Below are 6,757 nucleotides of genomic sequence, written 5' to 3'. Positions count from 1 at the left end.
AGAGTTGGAATTTATCGGTTCAGGAGATATGTACATAGAAAAATAGAGGATTAGGGATTCAATTAGGAAAAATGACACATATACGTGCAAAGCTCCCGTACAAATGCAACAGCAGCAGCCGGGCACGGGTAGGTACGTAGGGAGGTACTTTGGACATAAATATTTATTAGGTTGGTCCAAAAATAGTTTTCGCCCACGTACAAGGTACCTATTGTTATTTATTGTTTACGCGAACATTAGGTTACCTAAATAAGGAGTTTTTTAATGGCTACGTAGGCAGAACTTCGGTTAGTCTTTTAACATCAATCACGTGTCCTGCACGTTACGTTCAATTTTTTTCTTCACCCTCAAAATCGAGAATCAAAAAACACACTGACGCTATGTGATGTTCTGGGAATTTGAACGAGGTAACAGTGCTGCGGCCATGGCTCAAAAAAATATCCAGTGTGTATTGTAAAGGAGTGATTACCAATCCTGCGGTTAGAAGTTAGTTTGCCAAATGCCGTTCTGGAGATGGGACCCTGAGAGATGAACCCTGAAAGGGGTGCGGGCTATCAAATTTCGATGCCGATGTACCGGAGTCGAATATTGGTACAAAATCCACACCAAACAACTAGAGATTTAGCAGAAAACCTTCATACGACACAATCACAATAAATCATTCTCACAATAAAAGTAAGAGAAACAAAACGAAAATTATTTATGACCCAACCTAATACTTAATATTACTCAATGTGCAACATTATTTAGATTGCGAACCGCTCGAAAAGCTTCACATAAATTTGTGGATATTAGAGCGACATAAGAGGAGTGCTGCAACAAGAAAAGAACCGTAAACAAATGCAAATATCTACTAAAAATTTACATTTTTTTAACTTTTTTAATGAGGTGTAAAACAGGTGTAAAAAGGGGTGTAAAAAGTTTGAAAAAAAAGTGGACCAAATCTATTACGAAAATTGAAGATTAAAGGCATCACCCCACGAATCTGAGGTGGTACGGATTTCAGGTGGGGTATTCGTCAACGGGATCGTAGATTATGGAGAGGGGGTTGATTACGTCCATTTCTTGCTAATTGACGTAAAAAACGGCTCGGAAGATGCAGCGTGTGCACACGGCTGGCGCGCTCCAATCGAACTCGTAGAAAATACTGCGCCGGAACGCTCGAAGCCGTATCTTCCGGGCCGTTTTTTACGGCAATTAAGAAGAAATGGACGGAATCATTCCCCTCTCTTTAATCTACGATCCCAAGAGACGAATACTCCGCCTGAAATCCGTATACTCCATCTGAATATACATATATATATATATATATATATATATATATATATATATAATATGTTTACATAATATATATCTATCTGAATACGAATAGTCCATCTGAAATCCGTATAATAATAAATACTACTAAAAATTCAATACCTTTTCCTTTATTAACAAATACAAGTGTAAAAAGTTCGAAAAAATGAAGCCTGTCTGTCTAATACGAAAATTAAAGATTAAAGCGGAAACTCATACTAAGTTTGTAAAGAGGTAGGAATCGTTGCGAAAAAATCATTTTATTCACCTCATAATCATGAGAGGATGAGGAAAACATCTAAACTGAGGAGATCAACGATCACATCGAAGCATTCCTAATAGATCTTTATTATGATGGATGCACAAATATATGTACATATATCAGCTGCAAACTCTTTCTCCCTTGGAACACGTTACATGTTTTTTACTCTCTAATGTTCATAAACGTGTAAAACCTTAACGCATCAATGTCCTACGACCAGTATAAGTAATAATAAAAAAACAAGCTTAACAGAGAGTTCACGCGAAGACGAAGAGGATACTATAGGTTTTAGTAGAATCCTGACCTTCTTTTAACCCCCTTCTATCCTGAATTTCCGGGAATTCTTCTAATATTGTGAGAGCAGCATATTTGAATCACAGTTTTTTTTTATTCCAATGCGAGAGTTAATGGAGTTATCATATTTTCTAAAGTAAAAGTACATTTCAAAAAGTGACTGGGCTTTTTTCTGCTTAATACGCCTCGTTCTGCCATGCCCAAACCAAAATAGTTTAATGCTTAAAGGGATCATCCTACGATTCTGGGGTGGTACGGGTTTTAGGTAGGTAATCCCTATGCGGGGTTGTAGATTGTGGGGAAGAGGGTGGTTCCGTTCATCTCTCCCTGCATCAGTGTGAACGGACGACCCTGGAACACTATTTCTTACGATGCGTCCTCTATTGCAGCGCACCACCCTTGCGCCCCGCCCCCGTCTGCGATTCGTCGAAAACCCATTCGGACTAATCGCAGGAGGAGCGAGGCGCAAGGGTTGCGCATTAATCGTTCACACTGTTACAGGAAAAGGTGAACGGAATCACCGTCCTCCCCACAATCTACGATTCCACATAGGCATTATCAGTGACGTCGTTTTCTTTTCAAATCTAAACTCGCTCACAAAAAAAGAGTTAAGCATTATGTAATATGTTATAGGAAAAAAATTTCTTTCTGTAAAAGAAAGGGTTTTCTAATCCCGATTTGGTTTTTTTTTAACTTTCAGATTTGATTTAAAGTACGAAACCAAGTAGAATGGTAGAGACAGATAATGGTAAATCAATTGTTAGCAATATGTTTTGATATTTTCGGGTAATGACAAGGACAAAGATGAAGTCATGCGTTCAAAATTGGCGTTCACTTAAAATCTATTCAGAAAGAGGTTTTCTTGCGTTTTCCTCACTTATGAGTTTGTTTTGTGAAGTTGAAAAGAGAAGAAACATACCATGAAGGTAATCTGAAGCGGAGAACAGCAATTCCTCCGCATATCATCGTCTAGGGTAGTTTAAAAAAAATCTGATTTAAAATCGGAAGAAGAAGTTTTGTAGTAAATTTTAAAGTCGGTATCGTATCATGAGATTGAGAGCATTGGGATTTCTCCAGGAATTAGATTAGAACGAGATTAGGCACGGCAAGGATGAAGGGAAAGCGATGAAGTGCACCTGGTTGATCAGCCCCTACGAGAATGAGTTTATGCGTTAGGATTAGGGACGCAGTTCAAAATGTGACTGTGACTACGTTAGTTCTCCCTAATTATTCGGGAGAAGGCCATGAGAGATGATCTCATCGCAAATTTCCCTCCTACGATGAACATTACTTCCGCTTCCGCGAGAACATGCATACGCGCCTCGTCGCTCAGCTAACAGGCAACCGAAGGACCGTCGCTACTCTCTCTCTCTCCGTCCGCTGGCAGACGCGGCGCGTACGCCCGCTTACGAAGATGCGGATCGTTGTAAGGTGTCTTGTAGGAGGGAATTACAGCCACATGGCTGCTTCTCTGAATAATTAGGGAGAATCGCGCTCAAATCGATAAAGTGTTTTTTCTTGGACTTAAAAGTGTACATGTACATAAAAAGCACAGGTGAAATGTTGTATAAGACCTGTAACGAGAACTTCTCGCTCTACAAAATGGCAGTGTTGCAATTTTCTTATTTGATCGATTCTTGTTATCTTTAATCATTAAAATGGAGTGTCAAGTGACTAAAAAATGGGACATGCTGGACAACACTTGTTTTTTTGCATGTAATCGAGATGATAAGGTCGTTGAAGCTGGGATTGGTGCGCTGTGTATGGAAGAGAGCCAGTACTTCAATGTATTTCCTACTACTAAGGTAATCTTTTTCTAGAAAAGGAAATTTCGACCCCAAAGACGAACCATACATCGGTCGACCTACTATGTATTGTGGACGGAAAGATCCATTTCTTACCGAGTTTTTCTCCAAAGAAGAAAGTGTCGTAAATTAGTAGATAATATACAAAGCAAAAACGGTAGTAGATCCACAATCACCGAAACACACACATCTTTTTCTCCAATAGATGAGTACCACTAATATCAAAATTTGTATAAAATAAAAATATATAAGACAAATAATATATATATATATATAATATAACATAAAAATATAAAAAGACACCAGCGTATCAATGCACTTGGGATGCGCCAACGCCTTTTTACTGCAATTCGTAATCGTTAAGGTTCTGGAACGCATCCTGGAACCTATACAGTGACTTGCAGGGGCCAGCCGATGATCAAGAGCGGCACACCCGCTGTCAGTTCGAGGTCCGTTGTAGCCGCACGATCGATGGTTCGAATCCGCCCTAGTGCTAACCAAGCTTTTCGCACCCTTTCCGAGTTGATAAAATGGTACCAGACTTGTCTGACAGGATAAAAACACTGACTTGGGTATCGGTTGGTCCCAGCAAGTCATTGTATAGGCCAGGACGCGTTCCACATCCTCAACGATTAGGAATAAAGTAGAACCAGTAAAACGCGTTGGCGCATCCCAAGTGGATTGATACGCCAGTGACTTTATCCTTTTTAATATAAAAATATAATACCAAATAAACACATATAGACTTAATCTGAAACTTCTGTTTACATTTATAAGCAGTCAGATGGCTTCACGAAAAAAAGAGTTTAGTGGAACATCCAAATTATGTTCGTTTAACGAAAGCAACATGTCTCAATGCGTTACATTGCAAGCTCGTTTTTTTTTTCGTCCACACTCTTCGCATGTTTCAGTCGCATTTCCAGTGCAAATATATAAGATTTCCATGAATCTCTGTGGGCCGATGTCAAGAAGTTATCCTAGAAAAGACCTAAAAAAAAGAAAATGAAAGAAATTGAGTCGAGAAAATCCGTGACGCGCTATTGTTGCTTAATCGTTAAGTCCAGCGTTGTGCGGAATTGATGATGTTGTGATCTACCCGCGAAACCGCGTGAGTTACGGTCCTGTTGATCGAATTTCCCAACGAGGCACCTAAGAACGTGTGACGTATGCGGCACGTGATACGTGTCACGTGGCAGACATGCGAGTGCAAAGGTCGGCCGGTGGTTGTGTTATAAGGTACCTCGTAGGAAAATTCGCACAAGAAACTGGTTTCCCACGGCATTTTCAGGATGATTAGGAGAATTGAAGATGAACACGCTCATATCCGTAATCGAACGCGATGCGGGTGAATTACGAATTCTTGACCACTTGTTAAATTCACTCTTTTCTTTCAAGAAAGAAGGGATAGGAGGATTATATCTCAACTCCTAGCCTAGATATTCAAAAGCGTTCAATATTTTGAAGGGCTGTAAGAATACCGAAGAGCACAGTCGAAGGCAGCGTTTTCATCGACATCATGGACACTTTCTGCATAATTCGAATTTGTTAAATATTAAACTAAACAGTGGATTTCAGCATGTTTTACTATATTAAACGTAACAAAACTAAAAGAAAAAAAACCCATGATTCACAACAACAGGTTTCAAGTCACAAGAAAAACTTACACTTTTAAAATCATGCCTTCACCTAAACTACATTTAAAAAGAATGAGAACAAATACGCCTGGAAATGTACCTTTAGCATTTACAATCTCAAAATATCAAATTTTGTAGTTAGAGGACATTTCAAAGTCGCAGCGTTGGGTTCAAATTAGACTACAAAAACGCAAAAACGCATTTAAAAAAACGAATGAATGTGCTTACAACGAATTAATGTTTGACAAAGCTGAATTTCTTTGATGTAAAATATTTACCTGAGCAATAATGGCCAGGCTGTTGACAAAAAGCTCAAGTACCAATATTTTGAAATTCAAAATTATAGCTGGGTACAGATAAAAATTATACAATTAGATCTCTGTAATTGTTGCTGAATTGGGAGAATATAAATTCAGAATTAGAATGAATCGGATTCGACGAGCTGATCAACTGAGATCTATTTATAGTATCGTAAGCTCGCTAACATTCTGATTTATTCATGCATAAAAACAAAAACAAAAACAAAAACAAAAACAAAAACAAAAACAAAACAAAGAGCGACTAGGTTGGAAATACTGTGTCGATAATGAGCATAAAAATGTTCACTGAAGTCATAAAGAGCGTCAACAATCTTGACTCTTGCTTCACATTGATAAACAGCAAGTTGCAGTCGTTACGCCGAGATTCAGGGACGCTACTGAAGCCAGTGTTTTTCTTTTCTTGTACCGTCAATGATGAGCAATTAAAATAGAATTCCGAAGAAAACCCCATCACACTCCCAGATTACAAAGTAGTCTGACCAAACGTTAGCGCATATGCCCAGCGGGAAACACTTGGAATGGAACGGTTTGGGTACAAGAGAACATAGTTAGGAGCAAGGAAATAAAACATTGTTTTTAGTAGCGTAAAAGTTCGACCGTCCTCCAAGCCTGGCGTAATGACTGTAACTTTTCGATTATCAACGTGAAGCAACACCAAAGACCTGTTGACTCTCCTTATGGCTTCAAAGTGAACTCAAGAGTCAAAACTCAGGAGTTTTGAACGAAATAAATCCACATCGAACAGAGCTATCGTTTTAGAACGATAGCTCGATTTAGCCTTGGAATAACTTCGGATGGGAACGAATAAAAACACCAAATTAAAATAATCAAGTAGTGCTCGAAATCATCATAAGTTCTATGAAGCACAGAATCCCTTCGAAGAGTGCAGAAATTCCCACCCTTTCATTTAGAACCGTTTTTGAGCAATATCACAACAATCATTTCGAATAAAGTCCCGCCATTGTCATTCTTGAGGAACCGCTCTTTGTCTTGTTCTGCTCATTTTTTTCTTTTCAGCCCATGAAGTATTTCTCCTCCGCGTGATGCTAATTGACTTGCTATGTTAAACATTATTTATATCACACAAATCATCATCACAGCATCACAGCTTATAGATTACACTGGCATAATAAATGAAGAACTGAG

This window comes from Necator americanus, chromosome IV (genome assembly GCF_031761385.1).
Source record: "Necator americanus strain Aroian chromosome IV, whole genome shotgun sequence".
Lineage (NCBI taxonomy): Eukaryota > Metazoa > Nematoda > Chromadorea > Rhabditida > Ancylostomatidae > Necator > Necator americanus.
The sequence above is the reverse complement of the archived record's forward strand: the minus strand, read 5'-3'. Positions refer to the sequence as shown.